The 14,682-nt window shown below is 49.2% G+C and overlaps 1 protein-coding gene across 1 annotated transcript in view; it reads left to right on the forward strand.

Moving 5' to 3' along the window:
• The window catches only part of INSC (INSC spindle orientation adaptor protein), a 125,860-nt gene that overhangs the window by 84,897 nt on the left and 26,281 nt on the right, over positions 1-14,682 (forward strand). The gene's annotated exons all lie outside the window — the stretch shown is intronic.

Raw genomic sequence — 14,682 nt, forward strand, 5'->3', positions numbered from 1 at the left:
GGTCTGGACTCCTAGACAGATGGTCATTTTACATTCTACCCTGCCTCTTTCTAAATCTGTTTAGGTTATGGGACAGAGCCACAGGATCACAGGCTCTGAGGTGCTTTTAGCTGAGGATGGAGGGTGCATGGGAAATCTGCTCAGTTTACAGATGAGAAGGCTATGGCTCAGAATGGGGAAGTAATTTGTCTGAGGTCACACAGCAAAGTGGTGAAGGAGCTAGTGCCAGCCCTCTGGACAGAGTGCCCCCTTCCCATGGGGTCAGAAGCCTTTGTATGTGTGTGCTTGCTTAGGTGGTAAAATGGAGGAGAGAGGCAGTGGCGAGACAGACAGACTCCATGAAGTAAATGCACTGAGCATTTCCAGCTTCGTGTGCTGAATAATCCTCTCTTCTCCCATAAACTCTTCTTCCTTAGACAGTGGGAAATGGCCATACGCATTTGTTTCTCATCTTCTTTCATGCTGGTTGGCAGGAAGAAGGGCAGGAAAAGGCAGAAGGGACTAGAATCGCCAGTTCTCCAAAAGCAGTGCATTTCTTGGCTTTAGAGAGTTTGCAGAGCAGCAGGAAAACCTCAATCCAGGGAAGAAAAACAGCAGGGCTTTTTTTGCTCAGAGTGAAAACCTGTGCAGCTGGGAAGGCTGTGGAGGCAATTTCTCCCGCGGGGCTCCAAAGCCAGAGGGCGCCAATGCATCTTTCCCAGGCCAGATGGGCCACCGGCCTGGGAGCCAGCCCTTACCCACCGAGCAAGAGGACAGGGGACACTCAGCGCCTGAGGGCTTACTAAGCGCCCCGTGCTGAGCTAGCCCCTTACACTCATTCCCTTCATTAACCGACCAGAACCTCGTGAGGTGAGCATTATTCATATCTCCACCTTGAAGACGAGGAATTGAGTCTCAGCCAGTGTAAGTGACTCACCTAAAATCACAGAGCAAGTTTTGGAGCCAGGATTTGGACCCCGTCTGCTTGTCTAATGCCCAGTTGACCTCACTGACTCACTGGTTTAATGGATACTCTCAGACTGCCAAAAAATATCCCTGTAGCTAAACCCAGACCACCTTGCTGTTTCTGGCCAAAGTCCTAATTCTCCCACCCCCAACTCGCACAGGAGAAGGTCACCGTCTCTGGGCTTTCCCCTCCTCCAGGTCAGATTACTTTCCATACACAGATACTTCTGAAATAACTCTGTGCCCAGCAGTGAGCAGGGGGGCGTCTTGTCAGAAAGGAGCCCCCGTGTGGTCGGAAACAGCTACTACAGCTCTGCAGTCACAGAGCTTGCCAAGTGTCTTCACAGGCAGCCTGATTCCATTTGATATCTGCCTTGAGTGTACAAGCATCCCATTATACAGATGAAGAAACCGAGGCCCAGAGATGTGAAGTGACGTCTGCACAGAATCACACAGCTCGTAATTCATTCATTCAGCAAACATTAATCGACTGTCTGCTCTTTGCCAGGCATTGTTTTATGTGCTGGAAGTACAGCAGTGAACAAAACAGACAAAACCCCTGGTCCTCTTAGAGCTTACATTTTAGCTCAGGGGGTGGCAAGTTACAGCCTGTGGGCCGAAGTCATCCTGCTGTCTTGTTTTTGGCATGTACAGCCCATGAGTTAAGAATTTTTTTTTCATTTTTTAATGGCTGTAAAAATATCAGAAGAAGAAGATTTTGTGTCACATGAAAATTATGTGAAATTCAAAGTTTTGATCCATACAAAACTTTGGGGTGGATGGATGTTTTAATGGATCACTGCCAGACTCCTTTGTTTAGATGTTCTCTATGTCTGCTTTTTCTCTACAACAGCATAATTAGATAATTGCAAGAGACCACGAGGCCCACAAAGTCAAAAACATTTACTATCTGGTCCTCTACAGAAAATGTTTATCGACCCTTATTCTATCAGGTAATAAGGACATCATGACAATGATTAAAAGGATAATAACATTTATCGAATACTTGCTTTGGACAAGCACTTTGTTAAACCCCACCTTTCATGGTGTCACTTAATCGTTAATCCATTGGTGCTGTTATCATCCATGTTGTTTGTAGAAGGAAGGGAGACTCAGAGAAGTGAAGCAACTTGCTCAAGAGCACACAGCTAATAGATGGCCTGGCGATCATTTAATCCCAGCTCTGCTGAGCCAGAGTCAGCCTGGGCTGTGAACCATTATGCCGACCCAGGACTCAACTCCAATACGTGAGGCTAAGGTCCATGCTCTTTTCCTCCACATCATGTTGCTTCCAAAGCTGTGAGATGTTCTAGAGACACCCAGGAGGGCCTGGATCACCTGTCCCTCCCCCAGGTCCTGCCCACGTGGGCTCTGTGATCCAGCTGCTGAGCGCTGGCCTCAGATGCTCTGGTGAGGTCAGCTGTTGTCCATGTTTAGGATGGAAGGTGAAAAAATCCGGTGACAGGCTGATTTGAAGAAGCCGCAGCATGATAGGCAAGGCAGAGGCGAGGTGGGGAGCAGGTGCCCTGGGGCTTTCGCCTGCTGCCCACTCACCCGGCACAGTTCGTGCCCTCTTTAGATAATGTCAAAGTCCCAGCCTCCCCCTGATTTACTGGCCTAGCCTCCTCCCTGAGGCTCCCGTAATTAATTGGCAGCAAGAAATGTGCTGGATTTGGTTAAAATCCATTTCTGTCATGCGGCTACCCACCACCGCTTCCCTCCAACCTTAAAGTGGTTCATTAAATCACGCACAGATCCCTGCGGAGTGTGAGTCTAGTCAGGTCACCAGACACGCCATCCATCCTTGGCCCTGCTGCGTGATGCCCGAGCTCTGCTGGGCTTGGGGCATTTGAGTGGCCATAGATTCACCCAGTCACCTGTTCCTTCTTTCTCTGTCATCCAGTCGTTCACTTACTTTCAACTCACTCGCTTCCTTGCCTGCTCACTCAGTCCCTCACCATCTCATCACGCTACTAATTCATTCCATCATCACACATTTGTTGTGAAGCAGCCCAGCTCCGGGAAAACTGTGGCCTTTGAGAGTCAGGCTCTTCTGGATGGGAATTCAGGCTTTTCCACCTACGAACTTGGACACGTTTCCCTGGGCAAGTTACTTAACTTCTCAGAGGTGTGGTTTCTTCATCAATCAAATGCGCATGATGAAATCTACCTCCCAGGGCTGTCAGAGATAAATAGATTGCGGTAACCTGGTGCCTGGCACCCACTAGGCACTGAATAAATGGTAGCTATTTTGATTTTGGCGGGTGTGATGCCAGTTGCCGGGGTTTTGAATATCAGTGGCCTGAAGAAGATGATGGTCTGGTGGAGAAGAGAGCTCTGGCGCGCCAGCAGGAGGGGATAGCGTGGGCAAAGATGCTGCCCAGTGCACAGTGTGGAGAAGTCAGTGGGGCTGGAGCACGAGTCCCTACAACCTTTCCATTTTACAGGTGAGGAAACTGAGACTCAGAGATTGTGTTCCCTCAGCTCATGAACGTGTAGTTTGGATTCAAACCCATGTCTGGCTGGTTTCTAAAGCCCATGTTCTTTATACTCCGCGACCCTGGGAAGAGCTGGCCCTTTTGAGGTGGGGACTGCAGGGCAGTGGCTCCCAGGGAACCAGGCTCTGGGTATTGGTCTGGGAAGAGGGCAGACGTGGATATTCCCCGAGCAGGTCTGGAGCAGCAAGATGTCAAGACATAGCAAAGGCCTCTGCAGAGGTGCCTGAAGGGTCTTTCAAGGCTCCACGCTTTCTTTTCAGAGGTCTGGTTCATCCTGCCCACAGCCTCCTCACCATCGTGCTCCTGCTGGGGCAGCGAGTTTCAGGAAGCCTGTCCTGTGTCCTCAGCAGACAGTCGCCCCTCATTCCCCAGCCCCTGCACTGGGCTCTGGGAGGAGAGACAGGCAGCTGTGTTCCCTGTCTCCCACCTGGGCTGGCCAAGTGGTAGCCCCATGGCCATCAGAAGCCGCAGGCTGGTGGTATCACCTGTGCCTGGGGTGCTGGTGAAGGCAGCAGCAAGGAAGCAGTGGAGCTGGGCCCCGAGGACCAAGGTGGAGCTCCCAGGCAGGCCAGGGGAAAGTGGCCTCGGCAGAGGGACTCCACAGCTGGCTGGTAGGCCAGTGGGGCTCTAAGTCTTTTAGGAGCTCCGTGCTCAGTGAGTTGGGGGAGCCCAGAAGAGGCTGAGACCCACTTTGGAGAAGATGGGATGAAGAAAATGAAGGCCAAAGAGGGAGTGAGGGCTTCAGAGCCACACAGCCCAGTGAGAGCAGATGGGCCCAACCCCGTCTGGTGGCCAGGTGACCTAGCCCACCTGGCCTGGTCAGGGCAGCCTTGGGGCGGAGTAGAGCTGGGAAGGTGGACTGACATTACCAAGGGGGAGAACTGCTGGTTTGGGGGGAGGCTGAGAGGGGTCTAGAAAGTGAGTCCTCTCTGAACCTCGGTTTCCTCTTTATAAAACGGGAAGACACCTCCTCCGTGGGGCTGCCATGATGATGTGATGCAGCAATGCAGGTGGGGCCTGCTTGGAGGAAGAAATCGCCTGGGTCTGTTTCCCTTCCCTCTTGGCCTGTTTGTCTTCACCTTTTCGGGTTGGTCTGGGGAAAATCCTGCAATGCTCCCAGAAAGCCTGAGTCCTGGGATTTTGCCATGGCCCTGGCAGAGTTCCAGGTTGTTCTGAGTGGGTAATGGGACCGTCAGGGCACTGTTGGTGCAGCAGTCAAGGTTGGACAGAGTCAGGGGCCAGGATGGGGGTGCTGGGGACTAGAGCTGGACTGGAGACTGGGGTCCAGGGAGGGGCTGGGGCTGGGCAGGAACCTAGAATCTAGGGCCATAAGGGGTGGGGGGCATTCCAAACCCAATGCTCAGACAGCCTCAGACAACCTCCAAGACGGTTCCAGTAATTGCCTCTTCCAGCCTTGAGACCAGAGACAATCTTGCTTTCAAAAGAGATTTTTTTTATTCCCACCCCCTCCCTCTTATTTCATATTTTCAAATAAGGAGTTCATCCTGTGTTGGAGCCAAGAGGAGAGTTTAATGAAAATCGATGGAGAAATTAATGATGAGCAGCGGGGAGGGGAGGAGGGCTCAACTTCAAGTCTGAGAAGAAAAGCATCAGTGGCGAGGGATGGAGAAATTGCTGCCTGTCTCCAGGCAGCTCTCTCACCTCACCCCCGTTTCCCGGGGCAGCTTCTTGGGATTGAGATGCCCTGACATCTGAAGGGCCAGGCTGCAGACAGGGAGGCCTGGACCCAGAGACCCTGGGCAGGAGGGAGCGGGTTCTGGGGGATGGTGGGGAGGCTCTGTCTCTCTAGCTGCTGTTTTACAGGACTTTCTCTCCACTGCTTGCTCCTTGTAGGGCTGCAGATGGTCAAAAATAAGTCATAGCTGCAAAAAAAGGTAAACCAGTTTTTCTCATCCTTTTGCTCATTTGGTTCAAACGATCATTTTGCAAGGAAGGCAGGGAAAGATGGTCATGCCCATTTTACAGAAGGGGAAGTTGAGGCTGGAAGGCATAGAGACACTGGCAGAGGCAGAACCTGGGGCTGAGAACCCCATTTTTGCTTATAGGTTCAGTTTGCTATGCCCCCCACCCCATTAGCCGAAAAGGACCATCGTGTGCAGGCTCCAGAGCGAGGCAGCTACTTTATCTTCATGGAGTCAGTTCTAAATAAGTAAGTGAGGCTGGGTGGGGAGAGAGGACCTATGGATGCCAGGGAAGAACTCTGCTTAATTTGACTTGAAGCCCCTTCTTTACCTTGTAGTAGCTCCTAGAGAGAGGGAGAGAGAAAATGCCTCTGAATGGAGATCCAGATGTCTCCTCACCCTTCTTTGGGGCTCAGCCCACCTACCCTTATCAGCTTCCGCCAGCTCTCACGCCCCCAGGTGTGCGCCTGCAACTGCCCTGGATGGCAGACTGTGCAGAGAACCCGAGGGTGCCAGGTCAGCTGTCTGTGCTGTGACTGTGGACAGGCAGACAGAAGTGGGGACTGACACTGTCACCTTCCTCAGCCCTGCAAAGGGGCTTTCTAGAGGGGGTGTGGCTCACTCCCTTCCCCGCCTGCCAAGTCTCCCAACCCCTTCCATCTCCCTTGAGGGTATGGGTGGGGGGACTTGAGGGAGGCCAGGATGTGAAGAGAACAGAATTAGGCACTCTTCCCCGCTCCCCCCTCCTCTCCCTGTGAGATTCACTTAGAGATTAGGGGCCAGTATCATCCAGACTGAAGGAAGGCCCTGCTGGCTCCGGGGCTGTGCTGCACTCCAAACCTGAGTTTGGAGATGGCAGCCTCAGTCCTAAATGCAGCAGCGAGCAAAGGCTCAGCTCAGCCGGGCCTCGGGTCCCCATGCGCTGTGCAACAGCGCCACCTGGTGGACAAGAGCAACAGCTGCAGCCCTGCCACGCCGCTTGTGTTGGGGAGAAGGGAGGCTGTGCCGCAGGGAAGCCAGGGCTGCTCAGGGCACTGGACAGGGTGCAGAGGTGGGGCCTGCACCATCAGCACTGGCTTTGCCTTGGCTTCTGGAGTAGGGCCAGTGCCAGGTCGGAGGCCAGCAGGGGAAAGGAAGTCGCTATAGCAGGGAGGGGAGACAGTGAGGAGACTGAGGGAAGATAGAAGGTGCAGGTTTGGGGGCAGAATTTAATGAGGGAGGGCCCATTTCCTGGGAACAGCCTGGCACCAACAGCACAGAGCAGGCCAGTCCTCAAAGGACAGAAGCAGCAGGAACCAGCATCCGCCATCCCTTGACAGCAGGTGGTTGGTCCTCTGGTCACATACACAGAGACAGAGACGAGGAGAGGGAAGAATGATGAGAAAGAGGAAGAGACTTATAGGACAAGAGAAAGAGGGGCAATGGAAAGACCCACACAGATAATGAACACACAGTTTCCAAAGAAGTGTTTCATTCTCCCTTGGGCTACTTTAAAAGTACAAATAATTAGTTTGGGTCTTCCCTGGCAGTCCAGTGTTTAAGACTCTGTGCTTCCACTGCAGGGGTGCAGGGGATCCCATGTACCGCGCCTGGCACGGCCAAAAAAAAAAAAGTACAGATAATTAGTTTGAAGCCTTGTGATGCTGGACATGCAGTGCCCTGCTTGTGGCCTGCTTAGACATATAGTGATCTCTCATGATGGTTTTAATTTTCATCTCCCTGACAAGTAATAATTTTGAGCAATTTTTCTATATCCTTATCGACCGTTTGGTTATCTTCTGTGAAATGTCTGTTTGACACTTTTGCCCATTAAAAAAATGAGTTGTTTTTCTTATTGATTTATAAGCTTCAAAAATACATATTCTACATACAAACCCTTTGTCAGATACACGTATTGAGAATACATATTCTCAGTCTGTGGTTTGCTTTTTCATTCTCTTAATGGTGTCTTCTGATGGATAGAAATTAACTTTGATAAGGTCCAATTTATTGATCTTTTCTTTTGTAGTTAGTGCTTCTTGTCTCCATTTAAGAAAGGTTTGTGTTCCCCCAAATCATGAAGAGAGTCTCCTATATTTTCTTCTAGGAGCTTTATTATTTTACTTTTCACATTTAGGTCAATGGTCTATTTCAAATTAAATTTTTTTGGTGTTCAAGATTCAGTGTTTTTCCATATGATATCCAATTGAGCCAGCACCATTTATCAAAAAGACCGTCTTCTCACCACTGAATTAAAGTGGTGCCTTTGTTGTAAGTAAAGTGATGACGCAGGTATGAGTCTGTTTCTGGACTATTTTTCTGTTCAGTTAATCTTTCTTTCCATCCTTGTACCAATATGGCACTGGCTGAGTTCCTGTAGTCTATAATAAATTTTAATATTTGGTAGTATAGATCCTCCAATTTTGTTCTTGTTTAAGACTATTTTGGTAATTCTAAGTTCTTTACATTTCTATATATAATTTAAGATTTTGAGATTTTGATTGGTATTTCTTTAAATTTGTAAATAAATTTTGGGATAATTTACTTCTTAAACAGTATAGGGTATTCCAATCAATAAATGCAGCATACCTCTCTACTTATATAGACTGTATTTAATTTCAGCGATGTTTTAAGTTTTTAGTGTCGACATCTTGCATATCTTTTTTTTTTTTTTTTAAACATCTTTATTGAAGTATAATTGCTTTACAATGGTGTGCTAGCTTCTGCTTTACAACAAAGTGAATCAGTTACACATATACATATGTTGCCATATCTCTTCCCTCTTGCATCTCCCTCCCTCCCACCCTCCCTATCCCACCCCTCTAGGTGGTCACAAAGCACCGAGCTGATCTCCCTGTGCTATGCGGCTGCTTCCCACTAGTTATCTATTTTACATTTGGTAGTGTATATATGTCCATGACACTCTCTCACCCTGTCACATCTCACACCTCCCCCTCCCCATATCCTCAAGTCCATTCTCTAGTAGGTCTGTGTCTTTATTCCCATCTTGCCACTAGGTTCTTCATGACCTCTTTTTTTTTTTTTTTTCCCCTTAGATTCCATATATATGTGTTAGCATACTGTTGCATATCTTTTTTAAGATTTATTTCTAGGTATGTTTTTATGTTAATGTAAGTGTTATTTAAAATTTTTTATTTTCTAATTGTTGTTAATACATAGAAAATACAATTTTGAATATTGTATCTAATGATCTTGCTAAATTCACTTATTAATTTTAATGGTGTGTAGATTCTTTGGGATTTTATACAGGTTTGGATTATGTACACATGTACACAATCATGTGATCTATAAATTATGACAGTTTCACTTTCTCTTTTGCAATCATTATACCTTTTTATTTCTTTCTGTTGTCTTGTTGCATTGGCTAGGGCCACTGTAAAATGTTAAATAGGAGTGACCATAATGGCTATCTCTGTCTTGTTACTGATTTCAGGGGGAATGCTTTTGATATTTCATTCACTGTTTCATTAAGTGGATATTATCATTTTAAGGATTAGAATGCTGAGGCTTAGAGAAGATGAGTAACTTGCTCATTTTACCAAGTCAGCAAGTAGCAGAGTTGAGTTATGAACCCAGGTTTTTCTTACTCCTAGGCTTGTGCAACTTCCACTGTACCACAGCTACCTCTAGAGGAGACGTGCTTAACCCAGGATCTCCATTAGAGTCACTTGAGGAGTCTTTAAAAATACTGATGCCAAGACTCTACCTGAGACCAATTACATCAGAATTTCTGGTGGTGAAGCCCAGGCATTAGTATTTTAAAACTTCCCCATATGATTCCAGTTATCTGAGAACCAGGCAAATAACCACTGATCTAGAAGCCCATTGGCACAGTTCAGATCCCAGCTGAGCCAGTAGTGCTTTGCTGAAAACTTGGTACTTTCACATCAGCACATGCCTAGTAACCCTCACCCAAAGGGAAATGAACTTTTTCTTAGTGACCTTTTGATACCTTCTCACAAACTCCACTCCTTCCACTACCCAATGCCTCCAGGGCATCTTTTCGACAATCTGCTTTAAGGAAAATCACTTGCTTGACAGGGAAATTATTTTCCATTTATATTCTTAAGTGATTTAATTCTTGATTTCTTTCCACCTCAATAACTCACCTCACTGACTTCGCTGCCAAGCTGGTTATATAATCCTTTTCGTCCATTGTTCCATTCCCTATTACATATTCATATTTGTTTTTGTCTATTTTGACATTTGGCTTTTAATCAAAGATTCTTGTTTGAAAAAGCAAAAGAAGTTGAGTGGGGTCTGGATGTGTTCATTTGGGAGGAAGATAGTGTTATCCTCCTGAAGGCCCGTTTCACTTTCTATGGCTTTCTACGGCTTTCTACTGGGCTCCCAGCTCTACCACCACTCCTTAGAACAAATACGTCATTTTATAAAGTGAGCCTGTAACCCCTTACATTGTTCACAGAATTTGTCCTGAACCTTGCCCTCATCAGATCCTGCTTCTGGCCCGTGGGTTCCTTTATTCCACCAAATGTTTTGCCCTGTCCCTTGGCCCTGACTTGTCTTTGTTTCCTCGGGCACGACCCTGTTTCCCTCTCTGACTGTGCCTGAATTTTCCCTTTGGCTATACTCTGGGCAGACAGATCCATCCATGAGCAGGATTCCAACTGCTTTGTGGTTCCCACTTGTCTTTTATTTTTTCTGCAGGCTTTTGGTGTCCAAGTGGACAGAAAGGTGAAGGAGGAAATTTGGGGGGTCTTTAGGTCATGCTCCCCCACTGAGGCTGAGTTATCACTGCATTTGCATGAATCTGTTTATCTGTTACAACAATCAACTCCTCTGCCTTTCCCTAAAAAGTAAACATGCAAAAAGGAATTAGGAAGGAGCAGACCAGCACCAGTGATATATGATGGGCCTTTGTATACCAGCCAGTGTCCCTTTGATATTCACATTAAAGCCACCACTGATGCTTTTCCAAAAACCAGTAGGAGGACATTGCTCATAAATTGGACGTGATGTTTACGGTACACTTGGATTCCTCAGCTGCGTGGTTTCCACGCTCCTTCCCCCACTGCCCAGGGAGACTCTCGGAGTCCACCCATTTCCTCTGTAGCAGATTCCTGTGGCATCAATCCTACCACCCAGGTAGGGACCAGGCCAGACCATCCTCACCACCCCATGAACACCCTCCCATGAGGAACGCTTGTCCTCTGCCCAGGCCCATTCCACGCTAGGTAAAAGCTAATTACCTCTAAGTGCTCCCAGCAGCAATTTCTTTAGGGATGTGAAAGTGCTTTGATTAGATTGTTCTCTTGGCATCATTAAGTTTATGACTGAGGATGGGAAGTGGGCGTTTGGGGATGGAGACTTTCCAGAAATGGGATCAGGGTTGGAGGAAGCTGGCTCAGGCTGGGCTACTCCCAGGCCCTCCCTGGAGCTGAGTTGAGCAGCCCTCACTGACCTGGCCCTCTCACCAGCTTCTCCCTACGTTGCCGCACCAAAGGCCCCACAGCGCGGCCACAGGGCCAGGAGCGGGGAGACCAGGATGGGAGTCCTGGCCCTGGCGTTACCTTGCTTCATGGCCTGGGCAGTCTCTTCCCCACCCTGTGCCTCTGTTTCCTCATCATTCAGCCCACACTTCACAAGTTAACCAGTGTGTGTCAGGCCTCCGCTGGGTACTAGAGACCAGAGAAGATTCAGTACAGGAGCTGCCCTGAGCAGCTCAGATCTAGTGCAGGGATGGGCATGTAAGCTGAGGAGGATGATCCAGCACGATAAGTGCTCTAGTTGTGGGCACACCAGAGTGGTGTGGCAGCTGGGAGAACAGAGACCCTCTGTCTGGGGGAGGAAGGTGCATGTTCACAGGGGAGGTGACTTCTCACCTGGGTCTGAGAGGGAGCGAGGAGGGAAGGCAGGGAAGATGAGCAGTCCAGCTGAAAGTGAACTGGGTTTGAGATGCCTGTGAAATATCCCGGAAAATTAGTTTTAGAACTGAACATCGAGAGACCCAGTAGCAGGCTGGAAATGTAGATGTGGATCCTGGGAAAGGAGGTCAGGGCTGGAGGGCTAGGGGGTCATCATAGTGAGTCATTGAGGCCACTTGGGTTTGGGTGCTATTGACTGAGGTGGTACAAAGTGGGCTGACGGCAAAACCTGTGGCTAAGAAGCAGTTAGCTAGGAGGAGGTGAGCCCAAAAGTGGGTATTGTGGAGGCCCAGGAAGGAGAGAGGCCTAGATAGAGACAGTTCTCAGCAGGGGGAGGTGATTCAGAAAGGCCAAATAAGAGAGGAATGGACAGGCTGGGCTTTGTACCAGTCAAGTTCCCAAATCCTTTTAAGCATATGATCTCTCCCTCCACCCCCCACCTTTGGTTTCTCTATGTGTCTGTCTTTCTCTATCTCTTATTTTATTCCTGATTCATCTCTGTATCAGTCTGCCTAGTTTAGCATCTATCACGATAAGGTGCTCAGTTACTGTTTGTTGAACATTAGAGATGCATGGGTGGTACTTTTTCTCTCTGTTCCCTTCTCAGGAATTGTAATTATTAATCTTATTGTTCCTGGTCAGGTATTAAAAGAGGAGTCACTGACCTTTTAGAAGTTCTTGTTCTGGGCTGCATGACCCAAAGTTGTCCAAGCAAGTGGGTAAACTTGTGGGCCCCAACCTACAGGGCTGAGGTTCTCCATGGGGTCTCAGGCCCAGAGGAGCCTGCAGAAAGGAGCCCTTGAGAGAAGCCCAGTTGGGAGACCTCAGCTGGGGCAGGCAAAGTGAGGCGAGCTAGGATTCAGGGCCCCAAGTCTAGGAGAGATGACTGCAACCGCCAGGTGGGGATAAGGTGGAGTGATGGCACCACCATGTGGCAGGCACTGTACATGCATTCTCTTAGTTAACAATTCCAGATTTCGGCATCCTCTGGGGTTGGTATTTTTATTCCCATTATATATAAAGGCTCAAAGTAGGTACCAAAAATTGTCTGGCTAGTAAGATATGGCGGCAGGATTCAGACCCAGGTAGGTGTGACTCCAGAGCCTGTGCATATTCTGACACTACAGGAATTGGTTCAGGCACTGGGAGGCCCAGAGCCCTGTGGTGGAGGGCCCCTCAGGGCCTTCTGCTTGATAAGCTGGACTGCATTGGAGTTGCTGAGACGGTGATGGATACGGAGATCAATCTGGGCTGGTGGCAGCTTGCTAGCAGGAGGCCAAGTGGCCAGTCAGTGGCATCAGAGCCAGAGGCCTGGGCAGTTGACCCACATGACAATCCAGGATCACTTTCCTGGGGTCAGGAATCTGTGGAATCCATGTTCCCAAGCCGGCTGTTCTCCAAAGCTGCCCCTTCCTATAGTGGGCTTTGCTTACGGTATCCCCTCCATCTGCAATGCCATTTCTTTACCTTCACTTGTCTAAAGTGTGTCCTCACTTAGGACACACCTAGGTCCCATTTTCTCTCTTGCATTTTTCCCCCTTTATTGAAAGCCTACTATGTGCAAGGCCTGGAGAAGTCACGGGTACACAAGCTGTGGTCCCCAGGCTTGCAGAGCTTCCAGGAAGATGTCAGAGACAGCCAGACAGAAAAGGGAGTGGAGAATCACATCCCAGCGTGCTTCTCCAAATTGCTGGTGTATAAAGTCGGCTTCAGACCTTGTTAAAAAGCAGATTCCAGGCCTCTCCAGAGAGCCTGGTTGAATAGGTCTGGGTGCGGCCCAGGAATGTGTTTTGAAGAAACTCTTAGTGAATTTGGTGTCATCCACAGATGCCACTTGGAGAAACATGGCCATCCAGTGTGATAAATGCTGTTATGACAGTAGATGTACCTGGACATGAGCTCCGAGGAGGGCCGCCCTCCCCGAGCTGGGGTGTGGGCATTAAGTCAGAGTGGCTTCCAGGAGGTCTCCCACGGAGCATCCTCACCAGAAGTCACATTGTGCAGTAATCATTTGAGGACGGGTCACTTGTCCCTGCCTCACTGCCCCAGCGCAAAGCCTGGCACTCAGCATGTGCTCAGGAAGGTTGAGCTCAGTGAGCTTGCTGAGTGGCAGCCTGGGCTGGGAAGCATGCCTAGTGTGCAGAGCCTGGGGGCACAGACCCTCCGGGACCATCAACCTCTTGGCCTCTCTGGTGCGTTCAGATTGGCCCATCTCCCAGCAGATGCTGGGGATTAGGTTTGGGTCTGACCAGCGTTCCCAACTGGGTCTGAGATGCAACTCCATCTGCATCCAAGATGAGATTAGGGAATAGGATTGGCTGAGACATTCCTCCACTAGAGACCCTGTTGCTCCCTAGCTACTGCCTTGGGTGGTGCTGGAAGGAGGAAGGGGACGAACCAGATAAGCCTAAGAGGCATCTTAGGTTGGCAGTAAGAGGGGTGCTCCCTGTTTCTAGGCCCAGAGTAGCCTCCATGTCCTTCCCTGGGCCCAGGTGAGGCCTGTTAGTCAAACACCTGGCACGAGCCCAGTCCTGCAGGGGCTGCTGGCTCCTGTTTGCTCTTTTATTAAGCACATTCAGGTGAGTTTTATTGCGGACAGTTCCCCGGGCTCCTGTTTCCACATTTGTCTCTTTTGAGTCTGAGATTGCCAAAGGCTTTCACAATTAATGGACCGAAGGCTCCCAAGAGCATTTAAGGGAGGCCCGGAACATGGTGGGGGTAATTAGTCAAACAACATGCAGCCGAAGCTGAGTGGCAGGAAGTAAGGGAGCAGGGACAGGAGCAGGGACAGGAGCCCGGCCCTCGGCAGGTGTAGGGCAGCAGCTCAGGCGCCTCCTCTCCTCACCTCACCTCACCCTGGCTCTTTCCCTGCCTCGCCCCTCCCACCTCCGATCCCTCACAAGGGAAGGTCTCCTTGGCCCTTGGTGGCAGGGTCCCCAGGCAGGCGGGTGTCCCGGGGCGTCGAAGGGCTGCAGGAGCCCTGCTGAGCTAACCTTGGCAAGTTACTGCCTTTTCTCTAAACAAATCTCACCTGCTCACCTTTGCTGGAGGCTGGGGTCTGAGCTCAGGTGTCACTTCTTAGAAGGCAGTGTGATGCCTCTTCAAAACCATGGGCTTTGAGGCTAGACCATTGTGGTTCAAATCCCGAACCAACTGCTTTTAAAGTCTGCGATCTTGGGTAAGTCAATGAACCTTTCTGTGTCTCAGTTTCTGCACCTGTAAATTGAAGATAATAATAACACTGACCTCAGAAGGTTATTAAAAGGATGGATGGTATACTAACACATACGCTGTATATAACAGCACTGCCCTCAGAAGGCTGTTATGAGGATTAATGGTGTAGTAACACATGCACCGTGTAGCTGGCCTATATCAAGCGCTCCGTAAGCAGAAGTTACTATGCCAAGAGCGGGTCCGACTGGGGCAGAACTG

Source organism: Eubalaena glacialis, chromosome 10 (assembly GCF_028564815.1).
Source record: "Eubalaena glacialis isolate mEubGla1 chromosome 10, mEubGla1.1.hap2.+ XY, whole genome shotgun sequence".
NCBI lineage: Eukaryota > Metazoa > Chordata > Mammalia > Artiodactyla > Balaenidae > Eubalaena > Eubalaena glacialis.